The sequence below is a fragment of the Hyperolius riggenbachi genome, chromosome 7, assembly GCF_040937935.1.
Source record: "Hyperolius riggenbachi isolate aHypRig1 chromosome 7, aHypRig1.pri, whole genome shotgun sequence".
NCBI lineage: Eukaryota > Metazoa > Chordata > Amphibia > Anura > Hyperoliidae > Hyperolius > Hyperolius riggenbachi.
In genome coordinates this window covers 313,197,373-313,222,416 of record NC_090652.1, presented here as the reverse complement: position 1 = coordinate 313,222,416, position 25,044 = coordinate 313,197,373, and the positions used below count along the sequence as shown (strand labels likewise).

General features: G+C 49.5%; 1 protein-coding gene across 1 annotated transcript in view; it reads right to left on the bottom strand.

Annotated features, from left to right (window-relative positions):
• The window catches only part of GLI2 (GLI family zinc finger 2), a 205,291-nt gene extending 181,887 nt beyond the window's left edge, over nucleotides 1-23,404 (bottom strand). Inside the window, exon 1 of the mRNA XM_068246150.1 lies at nucleotides 22,594-23,404. The gene's annotated coding sequence lies outside the window, so the exon portion shown is untranslated. The remainder of the gene's footprint in view (nucleotides 1-22,593) is intronic.
• Nucleotides 23,405-25,044: the final 1,640 nt, after the last annotated feature.

Here is a 25,044-nt window from a genome sequence, read left to right as displayed (position 1 = left end):
GATACATGGCAGTGACTGCAAGCCAGATAACTAGATATTAAGGTGTTGGGGAGGTTGTGGGCCCTGTGGCGCCTCTTAGTCTAATAGCAATCAGTGTGTGATGGCTGGGGTGGCAGGGATGGAGGGGCGCACTTTGGTGTCTCAGCCTTGGGTGCGGGAGGACCTTGTCCCGGCTCTGGTGAAAGGGCCCTAAAGAAGCCTGTGAGCTTACTGCTATAAAACCGACACAATTCAGGGTGCCTCAAAGTACATTCTGCCCAGTAAGTCTCCTCGTCCTGCATGAGTAATAAGGCGCACAAAGCAGGAAGCATTGCACACTCTGGATGAGGAAACAATCAGCAATTATTGTGCCATCACTAATCACAGTGGCAAGGCTGAAGTTAAACTCCGCATATAAAAGAAATCTGAAAGAACGTTTGCAAAATGTCTTGTAACTATCGAAATCTAAACCGATGGGATTGTTTTCAACCAATATGAATGATCCCACCAACAGTAAAATTTTTAGCAAAGATAAAAATTGCATTCAGAAATATCTGTACCTCCTATCTATCACAACCAATTATAAAAGGTTTTGTTTGATCGACTAAATTGTCGTTGAACAATCACCTTTAGAATCGTTCGTTGATTTGGGACATCAACAAGGTTAATTTTCTGCCAATCTGATTGCATTTGTCTGATCGATTCTTCGCTGAAAATTGTACTGTTAGTGGTCAAATTTAGAAAAATGTTATAGTCCCCGTACCGGTCACAGATGTCTGTCTGGCCCCTGTAGACGCACTGTCCCGTTTCTGTGAGCGGGGATCATATCGGGTCCCGGCGTTCACCCCACTCGCACCGCCCCCTCCATCCCGCCCCTGTGAAGCAGTTAATGAGAGTGAGGCCATGGAAACAGAGGGGGGCGCAGAATATTTACGAGGAATATTTCCTGGCTGGCGGAGAATTTGTGCTGACCTGATGCAAAGTGGAATCACCTGGGGAAGCCAACGTTCGTACAGACGACCGCAGGGTCCGCCCCGTGCGAGAGAAACAGTGCCGCGGTGTATCAGAGATGTCCGCAGGGTCTGCCGCGTGCGAAAGAAAGAGCGCCACGGCGTATCAGAGATCGGAATCTAATGTTTGCAGTTCAAGGAGCGCGACAACAAATAGAGTACAGAAACCAATCTCCTTGTTTCCATATTTCAGCATGACAGGTGCTCTTGTTTTACTGCAGTGGGGATGTTAGATACTTACCTGAGTAGTTGGAAGCTTTTCGATGGTGCAAAGACTTCTTGATTCCTCTTACAGCCCCTCATCCCAGCGCTGAAACCCTCTTTATCTTCTGGTCACACTCCCAGCCTTGGACAAGCTCATCTAGACTGGGCATGCCCGAGGAAAGTCCGCACATGCCCAGTAGATTGAAGCAGCCCCAGTACAACTTTTTTTCGTCCGTGGATGAGTCTTTCCCTCTTCTGGGCATGTGCAGACCTCAATATGCTTGTATTTTAAAACAGAGCTAACATCAGCGCCACAAGTATTCTGCCTCACCCCTGTGAAATACAAGTCCTACTTCCTGATGCAGAGGCATGGGTCCTACCATAGTGCAAGGATGGAAGGTAAAATGTCCACCAGCTGACTCTGGAGAGGAGAGGAAGGCCCCGCCCACCAGCTGATTCCAGAGAGGAGAGGAAAAGGGTCAGTGCGGTATAGATGTATAATAATCATCATATATGGTCAGTAGGATGCTACAGACAGAAGGAGGGGACAAGAAAGCAGTAAGGGTGCGTTTCCACTAACGCGAATTCGCATGCGTTCCCCGCATGCAAATTCGCATAACCAATAAAAGTAAATGAGCCTGTGTCCACTTGTCAGGAAAACGGAGCGTTTTCTTGTGCAGGAAAAATCTGCACAGCAGAGCCATCCGAATTCGGACACCGCACATACCGCATGCGATTCGCATACAATGTATTTAATAGGGAATTCGCATGGCGGTTTTGTATGCGAATTTTCATGCGAATTCGTATACGATTTCGCATGAAATCAACGAAAAAGCACACAGACACTGACATGGTTAAATTCGCACACGGCATCATCCATGCGAAATCGTATGCGAATTCGCGGTAAAATTCGCATACAACCGCATGCGATTTCGCTCCTGCATGCGAATTCGTCCACGGAGAATTTGCTGCGATTCCCCACCGCACTAGTGGAAACGCACCCTGAATGGAGGAAAAGTGAATGTAAGCTACCCCCAAAGCCAACAGTTTACAAACCTTCCTTTGGGGGGGGGGGGGGGGGGGGAGGTTGCTAGTGTTGCACGATATCTTTGAGAATGATATGAGGGGCTTGCCCATTGGGAAAGCAGTGCATTGTGGGTAGTGTAATGCGGATACATTATGAAGGAAGGTATAGGCCCCAGTCTCCCGGGAAGGGGTGGTATCTGTGCTTTGCTCTGAATAGACCATCATTCTGCCTCTTTTCTGTAGAACCGCTGGATCTCCGAGTCCCTCACAATGGGAATGTCAGCGGTTATTCTTCTCATGCTAATCCGCAGGGAAAGACAGCGACCCTCCCCGGCCAATCACGGGCAGCCAAACAGGAGGCTGTCCGCCGGGCACTCAGGGGTTAACGGCACCCAATTTAGGTGATTGTTCCAACAGCCCTGAGGGGTCTATAAGGCGGAATACTGAGAAGCGGATATTACTGAGGAATGGCGGAGATCCTCCAGCTGTCTGCTGCACTCCGAATTCCAAAACTTTCTCAACAAACCCAGCATACAGAGTTCCCATACTCACCTCTCCCCACTCCCTGCAGCCACGGCGCTGACAGGCATGTGGTCTGCATTATCATCCTAATCCTTTATTCATAACAACCCCAGCATATTACACCGCACAAGAAACAAAGAGGACCTGTCCCATCAGGCTTACAATCTGCTGCACTCCACCCCATACTCACCTCTCTCCACTCCCTGCAGCCACGGCACTGACAGGCATGTAGTCTGCATTATCATCCTAATCCTTTATTCAGAACAACGCCAGCATAACACAGCACTGGACAAGAAACAAAGAGGACTTGTCCCATCAGGCTTACAATCTAAGAGATGTGGGAAGTGGCAACACAGGATACAGTAGGAGGGAAGAGGGCCTGTCCCATCAGGCTTACAATCTAAGAGGTGAGGGAACACAGGATACAGGAGGAGGGAAGAGGACCTGTCCCATCAGGCTTACAATGTAAGAGGTGAGGGACACAGGATACAGTAGGAGGGAAGAGAACCTGTCCCATCAGGCTTACAATCTAAGAGGTGAGGGAACACAGGATACAGGAGGAGGGAAGAGGACCTGTCCCATCAGGCTTACAATCTAAGAGGCGAGGGAACACAGGATACAGGAGGAGGGAAGAGGACCTGTCCCATCAGGCTTACAATCTAAGAGGTGAGGGAACACAGGATACAGGAGGAGGGAAGAGGACCTGTCCCATCAGGCTTACTATTTATGAGGTGGGGGACACAGGATATAGTGGGCAGAAACGATTACAAATCATATCCCCCAGCCGCGGCAGCCGCTGCACAATATGTGATTTATCCAGCGATCTCTCGCCCGAACGCCAGCGATTCCTGAAATCTGTCTGTGTGAGGTGAAGTCAGCAAACAGCCAGGCGCAGCGAGCGGCCCATCTCTCCCAGCAACCCTCACGTCTGTATATTTTGGATTACTACTTTGTTTACTTAATTTTTTGGCACAAACTGTTCGCAGCCAGTACAATATTTGTTTAAATACGCTTTCAAGCCGCGCGCTAGAAAAATATCTCTACCCCCCCCACCCCGACGCACACACTTTCGCCTTCTCTTCCAGAGGCCTCGTACAAAGAAAGAACCGTTTTATACCCGTCACCGACGCCAACACAGAAAAAAAAACGTTCGCGGATTGGATAATCCTCACGGTGGATAAAGCCGAAGAAATCCATTAAAACTAAACAAGTCAAATCACACAGGGACCTGTGTTCCCCGGCCGGGCCTGACTTAAAGGGGGACACCGGCCCAGCCCAGCGGCATGGTGTGTAAGCGAGGCGTTCGGCGTGTCAATGGATATATTGAGGCAGGACTGAGCTCAGCAGTTCTGAGGCAGAATTACAGAGGTTGTAAAAACGTCCAATTCTCAGCTCTGCATGAAGTGAAATGACTCACAGGGTAGAAGGAATTTGGGAGGGGGGCGGGGCTTGGATGGGGATCTGCTTCACTTTGTACCCAAAAAGGAAAAAATGAATTTCTCATGGCGTTCCCGTTTCTTTATCGGCCAACGATGAGAACGTCTATCCCGGGGCGGCGGACGCTTCTCCGATCAATGAATGTCGCAGCTGTGAAAGCCTGCTCCTAAATGATGATTACTGATGCTTTGTGGCATGAGGGGAGGGGGCGGTGCTTGGGACAAACTTAAAGTACACCAGAAGTGACATAAAACAAAAAAAAAAAAAAAGTTTCCTATGCAGGCCCCAAGCACTTCCGAAGAACAGGTCCATACTGCGCATGCGCGGGTCATGGCTGGCACACGTGCAGTAAGGATGCGCCAGTCTTCAGAAACACTCGGGGATGCAAATACTTCCAAAGGCTTCCCGAAGAGTCTGGAAGGAGTGCAGTGGCGTAGCTAAGGAGCTGTGGGCCCTGGTGCAGGTTTTACATGGGGCCCCCCCAAGAACTTTATACATAGCAATTGATACAGCGCACCAAAACTTGCCAAGGACAACCACAGTGTCAGAGGTGCAAGAAGGGGATTGGGAACAGTGTGTTAAGGATTACTACTATTCAAAGCATCTATAGAAGTGATTATTACCAGCACAGGACCAATAGAGAGCTAATACTGTGATAGAGGGTGGACCCTTCGGGGCCCCTCTGGACCAAGGGCCCCGGTGCGGTTGCTACCTCTGCACCCCCTATTGCTACGCCCCTGAAGGAGTGTAAACTCAACTTGGGGACAGCAGAGTAGTTTCCTCACTTTAGGTGAGTACACCGGTACTGGGTTCAGGACTCAATCCGCGTAAAGAGGCAACTGTCTCTGACTAACTCTAGTTGATGACAGCAGTCTCTTGTAGCACCGCAGTCTCTTGTAGCACCAGGGGCGTACCTAGAAATCCCCGGGCCCCCCTGCAAAAAAAAAAAAAAAAATCCGGGCCCTCCCTAGGGCCCGTTCAGGGACTTTTGGGAAGCAGGAGGGGTCGCAGCATAAGAGGAGAGTGTGGCAGATGGCATATCGGAAAGCCCTCACCTCAGGCTCTCCTCTTAGCGCTCCTCTCCTGCAATCATTGGTGGCAGCGGGTAGCAGCAGCGGCGGCAGGCAGGCTGAATACATTACCTCCTTCTCGCCGGAGCTCTTTCGTTCTCTAAGAGCAACTTCCTGTTTACACAGGAAGTTGCATGAAGCTCTTAGAGAACGGAAGACCTCCGGCGAGAAGGAGGTAATGTATTCAGCCTGCCCGCCGCCGCTGCTGCTACCCGCTGCCACCAATGATTGCAGGAGAGGAGCGCTGAGAGGAGAGCCCGAGGTGAGGGGGGGGGGGGGGAATTTCCCCCCTCCCCATCGATCTGCCACACTCTCCTCTTATGCTGCAACCCCTCCTGCCCCCCAAAAGTCCCTGAGTTGGCCATAGGGGGCCCCCCCGCGACGGCAGGGGTCTCTAGTTGATGACAGCAGTCTCTTGTAGCACCGCAGTCTCTTATAGCACCGCAGTCTCTAGTTGACAGCAGTCTCTCGTAGCGCCGCCTTCTCTTGTAGCACCTCAGTCTCTCGTAGCACCGCAGTCTCCAGTTGATGACAGCAGTCTCTTATAGCACAGCAGTTTCTTGTAGAACCACAGTCTCTAGTTGATGACAGTAGTCTCTTGTAGCACCGCAGTCTCTCGTAGATGACAGCAGTTTCTTGTAGCACTGCAGTCTCTTGTGGATGACAGTAATCTCTTGTACCACTGCAGTCTCACGTAGCGCCGTAGTCTCTAGTTGATGACAGCAGTCTCTTGTAGCACTGCAGTCTCTCGTAGCAACGCAGTCTCTCGCAGCACCACAGTCTCTAGTTGAAGACAGCAGTCTCTCGTAGCACTGCAGTCTCTTGTAGCACAGCAGTCTCTAGTTGATGACAGCACTCTCTCATAGCACCGCAGTCTCTTGTAGATGACAGCAGTCTCTCGTAGCACCACAGTCTCTTGGTAGCACCACAGTCTTTAGTTGACAAAAGCAGTCTCTTGTAGCACCGGCATTTCTTTTAGCACCGCAGTCTCTTGTAGAACCGCAGTCTCTAATTGATGACAGCAGTCTCTTGTAGCACAACAGTCTCTTGTAGCATCGCAGTCTCTTGTAGCACCGCAGTCTCTTGTTGATGACAGTAATCTCTTATATCACTGCAGTCTCTCGTAGCGCCGTAGTCTCTAGTTGATGACAGCAGTCTCTTGTAGCACCAAAGTCTCTAGTTGAAGAAAGCAGTCTCTCGTAGTACCACAGTCTCTAGTTAATGACAGCAGTCTCTTGTAGCACCGCAGTCTCTTGTAGCACCGCAGTCTCTTGTAGCACCGCAGTCTCTAGTTGATGACAGCAGTCTCTTGTAGCACCGCAGTCTCTTGTAGCACTGCAGTCTCTGTCTCTAATTGATGACAGCAGTCTCTTGCACCACAGTCACATGCAGATTCCCATTCTGGGGTCAGATAAGGCCACAGGACAAGCAAGTTGTAAATCACGCTGTAAGCAGACTGCAGGGAGAGGTTATTCTGAAGGCAGAAGGGCAGGCTGGGATCTGTAGTCCTCCAGCAGCTGCCAGGAAGAGTGGGTTTCCTCTCACAGTTGACGTCTGTTAGTGATTTGATATGTTGGGAAGTGTTTTGTTGGCCTGCAATGAGCGATCCTCAGCAGTGACATCATCAGGACTTCACAAGTCTATTCACGTTTCACCAGAGCTCAGGGGAAACCAGCGAGCTGTACAAAATAGTCCAGAGAAGCAGGAACACCAGGCAGCCGCTTCATACAGAACTCACTGACCCCCATCCAGCATCAGAGGGGACCCCCGAAATCACACACAGCCCCCCCATCCAGCACCAGAGCTCAGGGGAAACCAGCGAGCTGTAAAAAATAGTCCAGAGAAGCAGGAACAAGGCAGCCGCTTCATACAGGACTCACTGACCCCCATCCAGCATCAGAGGGGACCCCCGAAATCACACACAGCCCCCCCATCCAGCACCAGAGGGGACCCCCGAAATCACACAACACAGCCCCCCATCCAGCATCAGAGGGGACTCTGAAATCACACAACACAACTCTCCATTCCGGCCCACTCATCATCAGAGGGGACCCCCGCCACGGTCACACAACACAGCCCCCATCCAGCCTACTCAGCATCAGAGGGGACCTCCAAAATCACACAACACAGCCCCCCATTCAGCATCAGAGCGGCCCCACAAAATCACCCCCCCCCCCTGCCGATCTGTCAGATTTTGGGCTACTCCATCTCTTCATGGGGGAATCTCAATTATTTCTTTATTCAATAAAGCACTTATTGAACTGCAGCTTCTCAGTCCAGCTGCCAGAATAGTGTGCAGACGAGTAGGGACTAGCTGACATCTTTCTATAGATCCTTCCCAGGTAACACTGAGAATCTCCTTTGCAGAGATGGACTAGTCCAAAATCTGTCAGTCCTGTCAGCTTTTTCCTACCCTCTGTGAGTGACAGCAACATAGGAAAAAAAGTCATTTCTAGTGCATTTTAGTCTGGGAGAAAATGTACATTTTACATGTATGTATTTTATTGTTACGATTTTTCGGGATCGTGCTCCTTTAATAAATAATCCTTTTTTTCCCTTGTCTCGGGGAACAGGAAGCAGCACAGATTACATCTCGCTACGAGTTTGTGTTCCATGTCTGGATGAGGCAAAACAGTAACAAACACTTGAGCACCGCGGGATTCTGGGAGCGCCGAAACCGCCGTCTCAGAGACTCAGACCAGGGCCGGCCTTAGGTTTCACAGCGCCCTGTGCGAAACCTGATTTTTGTGTCCCCCCCCCCCTCATCCCCTTGACGCACGCACACACACAGGCCTATATGTAATTCACCTTTTCTCCTGAGATATCTCCTAGGACAGTGGTTAGCAACCTTTTTGACGTCGTGAAACATCACGCCAAATGCTCAGATCTCTGTGACACGTCACATATGTATAATAGGAAAATATTAATATTACTTTGCACCACGCTTTATAGCTGCAGTGCGCCCCCCTCAAAAAAATGCCCCCCCAATCTCACTTGTAGGTGCCCTCAACATAGGTTGCCAAGCATAGGTGCCCCCAGTGCAGGAAGTCAGTTGAAGGTCTCCATCGCCCCCATAGGTAGCCAGGCGTAGGAGCCTCCAGTATAGGTAGCCATGTGTTGGTGCCCTCAGTAAAGGTAGCCAGGCGTAGGGGCCTCCAGTATAGGTAGCCAAGTGTTGGTGCCCTCAGTAAAGGTAGCCAGCTATAGGTGCCCCCAGTATAAGAAATCAGGTGTAGGTGCCCTCAGTATAGGTAACCAGCTATTAGGCGCCCCCTTGGAAGCCGGCGCCCTGAGCGATCGCTCCGGTCGCACAGGTCAAAGGCCGGCTATGACTCAGACTTTGTACAAATATAGTTTGGTCACTATTCTTACCATCCACTCTGCAAGTCTTTTACAAAGTTCCTGATAATCGATGTCTCTGCATGGAAGCCCTTGGTTAATCAGCTGAACGTTACGTTAATTGCATTCTGAAGAGGAATGTTTGTTCTAGAAAGCGATGATGGCCACATAGACCAAGAGACAAATCTCTCTCGGATCACATCTGATTAGTGAGAGATCTGCCAGCTGCTCATACACTGCAGGCCGATTCCCAATCAATTTCAGCATGAAATCGATCCAGAATTGGCATTGTAACACCGCATTCGACTGCCTTGCTGCCGTGATGCTGTCCCCCCAGTGTGCAATGTGACCTATACATTACCGGTCTGTGTCCGCCGCTGGCACGGAATGGCGTGGGCTGCCTCCGTCTATACACGTGCCCCACATGGTTTGCTGGAGTAACTTTGGTTGCGTGTCTGTGATGTCACATGTGCGCACATGTACGCTGGCAATCACATGGGGCGCATGTATAGACAGAGCCATTCCGTGACAGTGGCGGACACAGACCAGTAATGGATAGTGGACATTGTACATTACGGGGGACAGCGTCGGGGGGTTTCGTTGCTCGTTGTTGCCGCCGCACACGTGACCAATCAGGACGGCCCGACATCTTACAGCATGTCCAATCAACATGCTCGGCCCGAAATTGGTTGCATCGTCAATCGGGAATTCACAGGCCCCATCTCCACAACCGAATTTTTAGCTGCCTCTGACACAGGATAACATTCGTGCGTCTGATCAGACCGGTTACATTTCACATCTGTGGCCCAAGAAATGGTGATCATTATTTTGGGAAGTAGTTTTAATTCTCTTCTCGTGATCGCCCCAGCAGCGGCGGAAGATGCGGCGCGGCCAATTCCCAGGGCGGCTCTGTTAGTATTGGCGTCCGGCCGCCCCGCCGCTGCAGACCCAATCGCTCGGATCAGGTTGCATCCTGACAGATTTTTAACATTCCACAGCTAAACCCGACTGCTCAACAGGGATCATCCGCGCCACCCCGAAACACCAGCAGATCATCGCCGAGACCCCAGATCGCTATCTACCAGTGGTGAATCGGTGGCACGAAGCCCTCGCTAGGCGATAGGCGAGATTTATCTGCAGGTGTATCAGGGGATCCCTGCGATATATGCAACTTTCTCCACATCAAAGTGGTCAGGAGAATCGAGGCTGTATCTTGCTAAAAAAAAAAAAAATATATATATATATTAAATCAGACCCATAACAGAGACACAAAATTCGAGCAATTTTTGGTAATTCAGGCACTGGCTAATGGTGGCAGTCAGTGTTAATTTGTGCGGCGCCCTGCTGAAACTCCTCGCACCCAAATGTTTTTACCGCAATCCTTCAACAACGCTTTCCCACCCGTCGATTGTTCCGTACGTTTGCGAAGATGGATTGGATTGAATCGTTCGTCGGATTGTTTGTGGTCGCGTATCCCTACGATCTATCTTCCGTAACCTTTGTGGTGAGTATTCAGTTTTACTGAGAGTTCTGAAGCCAGTACAAAATATACTCATCTCCCAGAATGCTTTGGGGTGAGAATTCCGCATAGCTAAGCAGCCTAGGCTAACTATTACTAAGGGGGCGGGGCTACAGCAATATGTAGATATAGGAAGCGTTGCTGATGCTGAAACCAGGAAAATTAATGTAAAACTGGGTATCCTGAATAATATAATGCAGTCTACTATAGTTACTACAGGGCCTCTTTACTGTTGATTGGTAGTTAAACCTGCGCTAGAACAATCTTCTGCGTGGCGTTCCGCGGCTCGGCAGTCAGGCTCTGCTGCGCTGCACACTCCATTGCTCAGCAATTAGAACTGAGAGAGGGATTTCCAGGAGATCAGAGTGAAAGCTCTGCGGTTATGGCTGAAATAAAAGCCACAAGTTTGTTTAAGACCAAAAAGCCAAAACCACGAAATGGCGCTTCCTCTGCAAACAATGTATAGAATTCATAGAAAGAGAACCTGTCTGTCCGCCTGCCCGACAGCTTCAGCCATTATGCCTCATTCACACACCCCCGGCACCGCAAGGGATGCCACTACCAGGCTGGCTTTGGCCACACCCCTCCACTGTGCGCTGCAAAGGATTCTGGGGATGCCACTACCAGGCTCGCCTTGGCCACACCCCTCTGCTGTGCGCTGCAAGGGATGCCACTACCAGGCTGGCTTTGGCCACACCCCTCCACTGTGCGCTGCAAAGGATTCTGGGGATGCCACTACCAGGGTCGCCTTGGCCACACCCCTCCACTGTGCGCTGCAAGGGATTCTGGGGATGCCACTACCAGGGTCACCTTAGCCACACCCCTCTGCTGTGCGCTGCAAGGGATTCTGGGGATGCCACTACCAGGGTCACCTTCACCATACACCATGCGCTGCAAAGAATTCTGGAAATGCGCAGCATGCTGCGAGTTATTCTCATGGAATCCACCACACCGCACCACTAACACGCCGATGTGAATGTACCATATACCGTCCGCCATGTAATTATATTGGCACCGCAACGTGTCAGTGTGACAGTAACCTGAAGCTAAGCTAATGAGCCCCATTCTCCCCTCCCCCCTCCTCAGAACTGATGCCCGGAGTTCACTTGTTACATATCAGGTCTCAGGTTTAGGATCTCCGCACTCCTTACCGCCTGCGTTCCGCCGCTTCGGCATTCACCGCAAGACTTTGTGGGATTAAGTCTAAAATAAACTTCCTCGGCAAACACCAAAGGACGCTCAAAATGTTCTGCGAATTCAGACAATAAGCCGTGCTCTCATTCCCTCTACTGGGGGGAATACATGATCCTGAGGAGAGGCTGCGCCGGGACGCCTGGCTGGGGAGGAGAGGGAGCGCCGGGACGCCTGGCTGAGGAGGAGAGCGAGCGCCGGGACGCCTGGCTGAGGAGGAGAGCGAGCGCCGGGACGCCTGGCTGAGGAGGAGAGCGAGCGCCGGGACGCCTGGCTGAGGAGGAGAGGGAGCGCCGGGACGCCTGGCTGAGGAGGAGAGGGAGCGCCGGGACGCCTGGCTGAGGAGGAGAGGGAGCGCCGGGACGCCTGGCTGAGGAGGAGAGGGAGCGCCGGGACGCCTGGCTGAGGAGGAGAGGGAGCGCCGGGACGCCTGGCTGAGGAGGAGAGGGAGCGCCGGGACGCCTGGCTGAGGAGGAGAGGGAGCGCCGGGACGCCTGGCTGAGGAGGAGAGGGAGCGCCGGGACGCCTGGATGAGGAGGAGAGGGAGCGCCGGGACGCCTGGATGAGGAGGAGAGGGAGCTGGAACGCCTGGCTGAGGAGGAGAGGGCGCGCCAGGATGCCTGGATGAGGAGAGGGAGCGCAGGGACCTATGGCTGAGGAGGAGAGGGAGCGCCGGGACGCCTGGCTGAGGAGGAGAGGGAGCGCCGGGACGCCTGGCTGAGGAGGAGAGGGAGCGCCGGGACGCCTGGCTGAGGAGGAGAGGGAGCGCCGGGACGCCTGGCTGAGGAGGAGAGGGAGCGCCGGGACGCCTGGCTGAGGAGGAGAGGGAGCGCCGGGACGCCTGGCTGAGGAGGAGAGGGAGCGCCGGGACGCCTGGCTGAGGAGGAGAGGGAGCGCCGGGACGCCTGGCTGAGGAGGAGAGGGAGCGCCGGGACGCCTGGCTGAGGAGGAGAGGAAGCGCCGGGACGCCTGGCTGAGGAGGAGAGGGAGCGCCGGGACGCCTGGCTGAGGAGGAGAGGGAGCGCCGGGACGCCTGGCTGAGGAGGAGAGGGAGCGCCGGGACGCCTGGCTGAGGAGGAGAGGGAGCGCCGGGACGCCTGGCTGAGGAGGAGAGGGAGCGCCGGGACGCCTGGCTGAGGAGGAGAGGGAGCGCCGGGACGCCTGGATGAGGAGGAGAGGGAGCTGGAACGCCTGGCTGAGGAGGAGAGGGCGCGCCAGGATGCCTGGATGAGGAGGAGAGGGAGCGCAGGGACCTATGGCTGAGGAGGAGAGGGAGCGCAGGAACGCCTGGCTGAGGAGGAGAGGGAGCGCAGGAACGCCTGGCTGAGGAGGAGAGGGAGCGCAGGAACGCCTGGCTGAGGAGGAGAGGGAGCGCAGGAACGCCTGGCTGAGGAGGAGAGGGAGCGCAGGAACGCCTGGCTGAGGAGGAGAGGGAGCGCAGGAACGCCTGGCTGAGGAGGAGAGGGAGCGCAGGAACGCCTGGCTGAGGAGGAGAGGGAGCACCGAGACGCCTGGCTGAGTAGGAGAGGTAGCGCAGGAACGCCTGGCTGAGGAGGAGAGGGAGCGTAGGAATGCCTGGCTGAGGGGGAGAAGGCGCGCAGGAACCCCTGGCTGAGGAGGAGAGGCTGCGCCTGGACGCCTGGCTGAGGAAGAATGCAGGAAGAGGGCATCAGACGGGGCACTGCACAAGGAACTACAAGTCCCAGCAGGCTAATCTGAGTTGTGCTGGCAGTTGTGGTTCCCTGACAGCTGCTGGATGAGCAGGCATGTTGCTGTCACCTCTGTCACCTCCCTGACACTGTCACCCCGTGTGAACATTCCACCAATGCCACTGCTGGAACCTTCCTGTAACCCATACATATACTGTAAAATCCTAGTGAGCTCAGATCCTGCTGCTCTGCAACCATGGCAACAGTGCTGTCTGGAGTACAGACAACCACTGAACTCTAGAGGTGCGTACACACATGCGACTATAGTCGTTTGTAACGATCGTTCCCCGATCTTTACCAACGACGATCGTTACAAAAAACGAACCAACGACTATTAAGGCAAATGATGAACGAGGCAAATCGCTACAAAACAAAGTTCTGTCTTGGCGGATTTTTACCACCGACGATCGTTAGCAAAAGTGGTACATCGTTGGAAACGATCGTTCGTACCAGGCTGGACATGCGTACTTCACTTTTTCTCCAAGGAACTTTACAATTTTATGCGCAGGCGCATTAAGTGCTTTTACGTGGTGTAACGTTCGTTCTAACGATGTGATCGTTACACACTTTTTACAACTAACTTTACTTCGGTCGTTCTTTCGTCAATTAAAAGTTCGTTCGTCGTCCTCAACGAACGATCGTTGTCGCATGTGTGTACGTAGCATAGCTCTAGTAGTGGTAATTAGTGATAGCCAATGAGGTGCAGCGTTTTTATGTAAATTATGCACGATGATGTTCTTCCTTTTCCTGTATTCCTACTACAGATTTATAAGAAAAACAGGCAAAGAAAACAAAAAACCACAATGAAAAACGGGCAAAACTCACATATAAAAGTGCAAATGCAAAAACTGAGATACGGAAAAACGCACGCTTCTTCGCAGGGGCGTGAGACTATCCCAGAAGTGCAGCAGGAATGGCAAATCTGGTGCTAATTATTCAGAGTTGATGCAAATTGTATTCAGTATGTATACAACCTAGGAATAGACAAATGTGATACACCAGTTCCTGCATCGCATAAATTTACATGTAATTATCATTGACCCAGTTTACCTTCTCCTGGTAGTATGCTGGTCAACAGATATTGAATACTACAAGCAGATTGTGTTGGGAAACCCTCATACTACATGTAAATGGTAAAATTGGTCAGCGATTGGCCAATCATAATTGAAAGTGTGTAGCAGGCTTCATGCTGCAATGTGACAATCATCTTTTTAATCATTTTTTAGGGAAGTCAATTGACCTATCAGTACGTCCCTAGGGTGTGGGAGGAAGCCAGAATACCCAGGGGAAACCCAGGCAAACATGGGCAGAATGCTCAGCCTCCCTGGGGATAGAGCCCTGGGTGGTATACAGACCTTGGACTGCGGCGCTGCAAGGCAAACAAGCTGACCGATCTGCCACTGCGCCGCCCCTACGAGCCGCGATCCTCCTCACTGGCAAACAAACACACCGTATGAAGCAAATAACGACTGATTTATGGGAACCCAACAACCGCGAGACAAAAATCTGGCATCAACAGACCCAGCTTGCTGTGCTGCGGCAACGTGTGACCGCGAGACGGGCGATTATCCAGATATTCCTCACCGATCGGCAGATGCCATCGTCTTCTGTGCCGTTATACAATTATATACGATATATTAACGTAGGATTCAGGTCAGCATTCCAAGGGGATCCATAGACAGGCCAATCTATGCGGGAGATTCGATCATTCTCATCTCATTTTTTGCTGCCATCAATCCAATCAGTTAAAACGGACCTGAACTCAGAACTTCCTCTCTGCTCTAAAAAGATAAGCAACAGCATAATAACCTCTAAAGAAAAACATGTCCTTGTTACATCTGATACAAATCCTGCAATAAATCTGTAGTGTGTCTACTTCCTGCTTTCATGGAAGCAGACATATGGTTAACATCCAGTGTACACAAATTAGCTGCTCTGCTTGGCAGAGGAGATTCCTGAGCTGACACAGTAGAGAGATCAAATTACAACTTGTGATTAGTCACAGATGAGGGTGAATTAGACAGACATACAGGGTGCATTTCTCTAGGTTGTTGATGAAAAGTATAACTGGGTCCTGAACAGCAGAGAGATGCTCAACAAAAGGCAGATATTTCCGCCTGTAATGCAAAGTGCATGCAGCTAGACAACTGGCAAATGACAAATCGCCAGGAAACCCATCTGGCCGGTCAGCTCCACCCAGCATACAATTTGCATTCACTATGCATGCAAGACAAAATCCCTAGCATTTTGTTGACCATCTAATTATATATATTACCTTATAGGACTAGATTATTAAAGAGGAACTCTAGTGAAAAAAAAAAGTAATTAATAAAATTGCTTTTTTTTTTAACAATATTAATTTACAATTTAGTCAGTAAAACCTTTCCTCACCCTCACTTATGTTCTAGAATCTATCGCAGGCGGCCACATCTTCACTCCTGTCAGGGGATCTCTGCCGAATGTTCATTTACTGAGAGTTCCAAATCCAGTGAAAAAAAAATATCTGGTCTCCCAGAATGCTCTGGGAGGATATTCCTGCATAGCTAAACAGCCTAGGCTAATGGTGTGTACATACTTGAAAGATAAATGAAAGATCTTGGACCAATTTTCCCCCCTTCCATGTAGTATGAGAGCCATACCTACACAGTCTATTCTATGGAGCTGCACTCCCCATCAGACAGAAATCTTACCCCCTTCCATGTAGTATGAGAGCCATACTCTACACAGTCTATTCTATGGAGCTGAACTCCCCATCAGACAGAAATCTTTGCAAGATGCTGCACACACAGATGCTGTACACATGCAACAGATCAGTATCTGCAAAAGATTTGTTCCTGCAAAATGCATTCATAGTCTATGATATCTGCAGATTCCAAAGACTTTTTTCTCAAGTGTGTATGTAGCCTATGGCCACATACACACATCAGACTATAGTCTTTTGAAAATGAAAACTCACAGACCAATTTTACCCCCTACCATGTAGTATGAGAGCCATACCTACACAGTCTATTCTATGGAGCTGAACTCCCCATCAGATAGATATCTTTGCAAGATGCTGCACACACAGATGCTGTACACATTTAACAGATCAGTATCTGCAAAAGATCCATTCCTGCAAAAGATCCGTTCCTGCAAAATGCATTCATAGTCTAAGATATCTGCAGATCTCATACACACCTTGTTTGACATTCATCTGCAGATCTGACAATTATCTGCAGATCTGAAGATTCATCCTGGTGGATCTGATATGCAGATAAATGTCTGTTAAACAAGGTGTGTATGATGATCTGCAGATCTCATAGACTATGAATGCATTTTGCAGGAACAGATCTTTTGCGGATACTGATCTGTTAAATGTGTACAGCATTTTTGTGTCCAGCATCTTGCAAAGATATCTATCTGATGGGGAGTTCAGCTCAATAGAAAAGACTGTGTAGGTATGGCTCTCATACTACATGGAAGGGGGTAAAATTGGTCTGTGATCTTTCCTTTTCCAAAGACTTTTTTCTCAAGTGTGTATGTAGCCTATGGCCACATATACACATCAGACTATAGTCTTTTGAAAATGAAAGCTCACAGACCAATTTTACCCCCTACCATGTAGTATGAGAGCCATACCTACACAGTCTTTTCTATTGAGCTTAACTCCCCATCAGATAAAATCTTTGCAAGATGCTGCACACACAGATGCTGTACAGACACAAAAGATCAGTATCTGCCAAAGATCTGTTCCTGCCAAAGATCCGTTCCTGCAAATTGCATTCATAGTCTATGAGATCTGCAGATCATCATACACACCTTGTTTAACCTCCTCAGCGGTATGGACGAATATATACGTCCATCACCGCCGGAGGTCGCCGCTCAGGCCCTGCTGGGACGATTTTAATGAAATAAAAAGCAGCACACGCAGCCGGCACTTTGCCAGCCGCGTGTGCTGCCTGATCGCCGCCGCTCTGCGGCGATCCGCTGCGAGCAGCGGCGAAAGAGGGTCCCCCCAGCCGCCCAAGCCCTGCGCAGCCAGAACAAAAGTTCCGGCCAGCGCTAAGGGCTGGATCGGAGGCGGCTGACGTCAGGACGTCGGCTGACGTCCATGACGTCACTCTGCTCGTCGCTATGGCGACGATGTAAGCAAAACAAGGAAGGCTGCTCATTGCGGCCTTCCTTGTTTATTCTGGTCGCCGGAGGCGATCAGAATGACGCTTCCGGAGCGCCCTCTAGTGGGCTTTCATGCAGCCAACTTTCAGTTGGCTGCATGAAACAGTTTTTTTTTTTTTATTTAAAAAAAACCCTCCCGCAGCCGCCCTTGCGATCTTAATAGAACGCCAGGGAGGTTAACTGACAATCATCTGCATATCTGAAAATCTATCCTGGTGGATCTGATCTGCAGATGAAAGTCTGTTAAACAAGGTGTGTATGATGATCTGCAGATCTCATAGACTTTCATTTGCAGGAACGGATCTTTGGCAGGAACAGATCTTTTGTAGATACTGATCTTTTGTGTCTGTACAGCATCTGTGTGTGCAGCATCTTGCAAAGATATCTGTCTGATGGGGAGTTCAGCTCCATAGAACGCATCATAATACAATAGTACGCATCACAGCATCACGGACGCCAGAGTGAGCTGCACAACGCGGCTCATTGTGACGTCCACATCCAGGAGCAACAGGCGTTGCGTTAGGGGCACGTTATGCGACCTTAACGTCCCCTAAAACGCAACGTCCTGTTGTGAAACCAGCCTAAAGGTGGCCATACACTCGTTAGATTAGCAGTAGATAGATCATCAGATAGATTTCTGATCTATCTAATGTGTTTAGGAACATTTGTTACTAGGAACAGTCGATTTCCAATAGATTTCAGTTTGAAATGACCACTTAAAGTGTTAGTAAAAAGTTTGTAAATACCACAGAAGAAGCCATATTAATCAATGATGATGATTTAGTTTAGCTTAAAACAACTGAAGTGAAAAGTATATGGAGGCTTCCTGGCAACTGGTATTACTTATAAGGTAATACATATGCAGCCTCCATATACTTCTCACTTCGAGTTCCCTTTTAATGTCCATGTAAAGTGTTTGTGAAATATTTGTACAGCACCACAGAATAAGCTGCTGCCATATAATTCAATGATGATGATTTAGTTGAGGGCGATCCACCATTGGATAGGATCCTCTCTGGTCTCTGTGCAGCCAGGCGGCTGTAATTCTCAGAGAAAGGCCAAATTACTTTACTGCATTCTTAACAGCAGATAAAAGCAGGATTGTGTCAATTGTTTTCCAGTCCCCTTTTGTCCCCATCTCTGTGCTGCTTGTGTCATTGTACTGTGACCTCCTCTGTCACATAGAGAAAGTTTGGTGTCCCCTATGTATTGGTGTGAATAGGAGTGGGGGGACATGTTAGTATACAGGCCCCTATTCATATGTATATACATTGCAAATGTTGGTGGCAAAAGTTCAGGAAGGTAAGATTGTGGGCAATAACTGACAACTGGAAATGTGTTAGTATTTTATCTACCTATGACACACTGGTTTAACTGGCAGCTCCGTACATAAGAGGGTGATGTGACAAACTTGTGACAACCAGGAAAAGGCACAACATAAGAGGGGACCAACCAAAACAGTTCCTAATCTGCAGACAATGGCGGGCCGTGCGTGGAAGAGATGTTTGCTCGCCTGTCAGTGAGCGGTCGCAGCTTGTCAGCGGACTTCCCCAAACGCCATCCAGAGCTGGCAGAGAATGAGCAGAAATATTCCTTTATTGGTTAGTGTCCCCCCCCCCCCCCCCCCTTCCTTATCATTACACCGTGATCTCCACAAACCTTCACAGGAGAGTCCCCCAGAACAGCAGGAGCAGGTCGCGAGGTACCATGGTTCCAGCAGGAACTGAACACTATGGGACACTATGGGATTGTAGGGGGTACTGTTTGTAGTGTGGGAAGATTTGTAATGTGGATTTGATGTGTGGGGAAATTTGTAGTGCAGATTGTGGGGAGTTATAGTGTAGATATGTAGTGTGGGGAGATTTGTTGTGTGGAGAGATTTGTAGTGTGGGGAGATTTGTAATGCAGATATGAAGTGTGGGGTGATATGTAGTGTGGAGAGATTTGTAGTGTGGATATGTAGTGTGGGGAGATTTGTAGTGTGGATATGTAGTGTGGGGAGATTTGTAGTGTGGGGAGATTTGTAGTGTGGATATGTAGTGTGGGGAGATTTGTAGTGTGGATATGTAGTGTGGGGAGATTTGTAGTGTGGATATGTAGTGTGGGGAGATTTGTAGTGTGGATATGTAGTGTGGGGAGATTTGTAGTGTGGATATGTAGTGTGGGGAGATTTGTAGTGTGGATATGTAGTGTGGGGAGATTTGTAGTGTGGATATGTAGTGTGGGGAGATTTGTAGTGTGGATATGAAGTGTGGGGAGATTTGTAGTGTGGATATGAAGTGTGGGGAGATTTGTAGTGTGGATATGAAGTGTGGGGAGATTTGTAGTGTGGATATGAAGTGTGGGGAGATTTGTAGTGTGGGGAGATTTGTAGTGTGGATATGGAGTGTGGAGAGATTTGTAGTGTGGATATGTAGTGTGGAGAGATTTGTAGTGTGGGGAGATTTGTAGTGTGGGGAGATTTGTAGTGTGGATATCAAGTGTGGGGAGATTTGTAGTGTGAATATGTACAGTGGGGTGATTTGTAGTGTGGGGTGATTTGTAGTGTGGGGAGATTTGTAGTGTGGATATGAAGTGTGGAGAGATTTGTAGTGTGGATATCAAGTGTGGGGAGATTTGTAGTGTGGATATCAAGTGTGGGGAGATTTGTAGTGTGAATATGTACAGTGGGGTGATTTGTAGTGTGGGGTGATTTGTAGTGTGGATATGAAGTGTGGGGTGATTTGTAGTGTGGATATGAAGTGTGGGGTGATTTGTAGTGTGAATATGTACAGTGGGGTGATTTGTAGTGTGTAGTGTGGGGTGATTTGTAGTGTGAAGTGATTTGTAGTTTGGGGTGATTTGTAATGCGGATATGAACCGAACTATGAAAAGTTGTGGATAAGGTGTGATTAGTGATGGTGCACATACAAACAGCACTGTAAACTTCCAATGAATTGTCAGATAATTTGTAATTTGCACACACAGCCGGAAATGCTGTGTGCCGGAAATCACGTTTTTGAAAACATCTGGGCGCTAATGTGCAAAATCCCAGGAAGTTATATAACAAGAACAGCTATATACGTGCATCCTTCTTTCAGACATTGTGCTACCAACCTATAAAGTTCTTGTGATGAATGTTTTCTTCATTACAATGAGGGGTGTATGCAATAAAACAAAAAATACAAGTAACTCTGCAAAATTCCATGTAAATAAATATCAAACTGGAATTGCGCTGCCACAATGATCTCCCTCTTACTCCATGTAGTGTTTATACACTAACCTTCTACTGTCCTCCTCTAGTATCACCTAATGGCATTCACATATACAAGATTTCTCACGGGCCTCACCCCTACTCTGGAATCCTCTTCCAAAACACATCAGACACTCTCCAACCTTCAAAATCTTTAAGCGCTCCCTCTAAACTCACTTTTTCCAACAAGTGTACACTCTAATAAGCCCTCCCCCTTCAACCTAAGGCCAAGTTGTACTTCTCACTAAATATAATCTAAAACACACTGCCTGTAGGTATACATATTGATTACTACCCCACCTTTCCTTCCTATTCCTTTGGATTGTAAGCTCTCAAGGGCAGGGCTCTCTTACCCTTTTGTGTCTTGGAATGTTCTGTACATTGTGATCATCATGTTACATTTGTCGCTGTAATTACAATGTCCACCAATTCTGTACTATATAACGTTTGTATTTTGTGTTATAACATTGTCTGTATTATTATGTTTTGTTTTTTACTCTGTACAGCGCCATGGATTATGTTGGCACTTTATAAATCAATGATAATAAACCTATAAAGGACAGATCTCCAGAACAAAATAGGCAATAGATGGAAATTGCAGCTAGTAACTTACTTTTGAGTTTTTCTCTCATTGTTGTCAGTGGAGACGCTCAAACCTCCCTTCGGACTGCTGGGTCGGACACAGTGGCTATAAATTCCTTATTTATCTGTCCACCGCTATTCTAAAGCTGCCTACGCACATGAGATAAATGTCTTTTGAAATGAACGATCAACGACCGATCGGCAAATCTTTGTAAAAAAAAAAATGCACTTAATTGGCCATACATCTACGATTTTGATTCAATCAACAAAGTAACCAACTTTATTGGGCGATCTTTCTTGATTGAAAGTTGAACTAGTGGCCTACACATTACAAGCGATATCTTATGCCCTTCATCTTCACTATTCGATCTGACCAATGTTGTGTCTCCATGCTGTGAATGCAAAATTTGATTCAGAGTCGATCGAATGACAAGTGAACAGTACTTTGCCATTTCCTGTGCGATCGACAAATATCATGCATCCGGCTCGATCGACTAAGCTGGTTGATTCGACATGATATCAGCCTTTTCATCAATTGGGCATACAGGAGCACTCCCGATTCTATAAAATGATTGAATTGAATGGTCGATCGTAAAGCCAAATCGCTAGATTTACGGCCACCTTTAACAACCGAAAAAGATAATGACGAATGATGGATGTATGTCTCTCAATCTGTCAATTTCATCCCAGCAGATGTTTTTGACAGCAATCTTTCTTTCCACAAGGTGTGTATGAGATCGTTATATATATTTATTAACGCTTGTGAGGACAGCGCAAGCGTGAAGGAAGAGGAAGTAAATAGACTACGAAATCCTTTTGCATGCTTTCAGCATCGTTATAACGATCTGTTGTTCAAACTGTCCTGCCAAGCCTATGCAGCAGATCGATTACTTTCTTTCCACAGATTTCTATCTCACATGTGTAGGCAACGTTAGGCCTTGTACATTCACAACACAACCAAACTATGCACTGGTGAAATCTTCGCCTGACCGATCGGAACAACCAATAAGCAATCATATTACCAGAATTTACGTGGACAGACATGGCAGCGAACATTGCTTGGTTGTGCACGAGTCTGGCCATGTGGAGGTGCGATTGACCGATTCATAGAATGTAACGGGAAAATAATTGCTAGGAGGAGTAGCTCTGGCAAAAGAACCATCATATTGGAGTCAATTTGGCGCTCCGTTCCAACTGATTAGTGATCGGAAAGATTGCCTGAAGACTTGGGCAGGGATCTGCTTGTCTGTGCATGGGCCAAATGATGTCACTATTGTGGTCTTGTCTATGTGACAGGACCCCCACAGCTGATGTCACCAAGGCTTAGCGAATAAGCCCTTTTTTTATGCAAATACGCCTTCTAACACACAGCACATGCTTAGAACCCAATTGGGACTCATTCACAACTTGCACAATGTTCCAACTTTTCAAAGTCCACAGTGATGAGAAGTCCCTCTCCCAACCAAAAACAACAAAACAAAACAAAACAAAAAAACAAAAGCAAAACAATCTATAGGAATGTGCCCATATCTGCAGAAACAAACATCACAGTGAAGAACCCGCTTGCCTCTGCTTTGGCCAAGAAGCCATCCTCACCCTCAGCCATGTGGGCACTTACCTCTGGGTACGAGCAGGTCCAGACAGATGTGAACTCGTGGTTCTTCAAGGGAGCCCTGAGTAGTCCAATATCCAGCTCAGACATGAGGGAGATTATTGGGAGGAGGTTCTGCAGAGGTCCATAATCACAACACGAGTGTCCTTATCCCAACATCCATCTTCTAGGGGAGGGGAGCCCTGGAGTAACCGGGAGGAGGTGTGAAAAATCCTGGGGGGAGTGCAGGAGAGAAGCAGAGTCCAAGTAGGAAGTGTCGAGTCCGGGGAGAGGACCTGAGGCAAGGGAAGAGGTGCAGAGTCCAGCAAAGGTGTCCAGTCCAAGGAAGAGAAGTCCTGGGAAGAGAAGTCCGCAGAGAAAAGTCCTAGAAGAAGACCAGGGAAGAAGAGTCCTAGGTGGAGAAGACCAGGGAGGAGAATACCTGCAGAATAGACCACAGCAGAAGTCCAGGGAAGTCCAGTTGAGGTCCTGCAGGCTTCAGTGAGGTCCACACAGCGGAGTCCCGGGGATCAGCACTGCAGCAGCTCAGGGGAGTCCCGGGGATCAGCACTGCAGCAGCACAGAGTCCCGGGGATCAGCACTGCAGCAGCTCAGTGGAGTCCTGGGGATCAGCACTGCAGCAGCACAGAGGAGTCCCGGGGATCAGCACTGCAGCAGCACAGAGGAGTCCCGTGGATCATCACTGCAGCAGCACAGAGGAGTCCCGGGGATCAGCACTGCAGCAGCACAGGGGAGTCCCGCGGATCAGCACTGCAGCAGCACAGAGGGGAGTCCCGCGGATCAGCACGGCGCACGAGCTCAGGAGCGTCCCGGGGAAGTTGGATGCGGACGGGAAAGTTTGGAAGTTCTCCTCCCCCTGAGCGGCTGCTGTAGTCAGATGATCTGAGCCCATTACTTCAGCCCTGACTGATCTGTTTTCAATCTACCCCTCCTCCTCCTCCTCTGCCCCTCCCCCAGCCCCCCTGCCTCCCCCCATCCAGGATCACCAGCATTTGATGCTCCAGATGGAAATGGGGCTTCTCCTGACACGAGCTGCCGGGACCCCTGAGGGGTTAATGCCCTAAACTGGCTGCATTATTCTCAGCAGAAAGCAAAAACTCCTCTTCTTCATACAGGAGTCAGGAGATACAGACAGGAGTGCAGGGAGAGCAATGATAGGTGCAGGGAGAGTAGGAGAGTAGTGATGGGCGCAGGGAGAGACGTGATAGGTGCAGGGAGAGTAGTGATGGGTGCAGGGAGAGTAGTGATGGGCGCAGGAAGAGACGTGATAGGTGCAGGGAGAGTAGGAAAGTAGTGATGGGCGCAGGGAGAGATGTGATAGGTGCAGGGAGAGTAGTGATGGGTGCAGGGAGAGTAGTGATGGGTGCAGGGAGAGCAGTGATAGGTGCAGGGAGAGTAGTGATGGGCGCAGGGAGAGACGTGATAGGTGCAGGGAGAGTAGTGATGGGCGCAGGGAGAGCAGTGATAGGTGCAGGGAGAGTAGGAGAGTAGTGATGGGCGCAGGGAGAGACGTGATAGGTGCAGGGAGAGACGTGATAGGTGCAGGGAGAGTAGTGATGGGTGCAGGTAGAGTAGTGATGGGTGCAGGGAGAGTAGGAGAGTAGTGATGGGCGCAGGGAGAGACGTGATAGGTGCAGGGAGAGACGTGATAGGTGCAGGGAGAGTAGTGATGGGTGCAGGTAGAGTAGTGATGGGTGCAGGGAGAGTAGGAGAGTAGTGATGGGTGCAGGGAGAGTAGGAGAGTAGTGATAGGTGCAGGGAGAGACGTGATAGGTGCAGGGAGAGTAGGAGAGTAGTGATGGGTGCAGGGAGAGTAGTGATGGGTGCAGGTAGAGTAGTGATGGGTGCAGGGAGAGTAGGAGAGTAGTGATGGGTGCAGGGAGAGTAGGAGAGTAGTGATGGGTGCAGGGAGAGTAGAGATGGGTGCAGAGAGTAGAGATGGGTGCAAGGAGAGTAGTGATGGGTGCAAGGAGAGTAGTGATGGGTGCAGGGAGAGTAGAGATTGGTACAGAGAGTAGAGATGGGTGCAGGGAGAGTAGAGATGGGTGTAGGGAGAGTAGTGATGAGGGCAGAGAGTAGTGATGGATGCAGGGAGAGTAGTGATGGGTGCAGGGAGAGTAGTGATGAGGGCAGAGAGTAGTGATGGGTGCAGGAAGAGTAGTGATGGATGCAGGGAGAGTAGTGATGAGGGCAGAGAGTAGTGATGGGTGCAGGAAGAGTAGTGATGGATGCAGGGAGAGTAGTGATGGGTGCAGGGAGAGCAGTGATAGGTACAGGGAGAGTAGGAGAGTAGTGATGGGCGCAGGGAGAGACGTGATAGGTGCAGGGAGAGACGTGATAGGTGCAGGGAGAGTAGTGATGGGCGCAGGAAGAGACGTGATGGGTGCAGGGAGAGTAGTGATGAGGGCAGAGAGTAGAGATGGGTGCAGGGAGAGTAGAGATGGGTGCAGGGAGAGT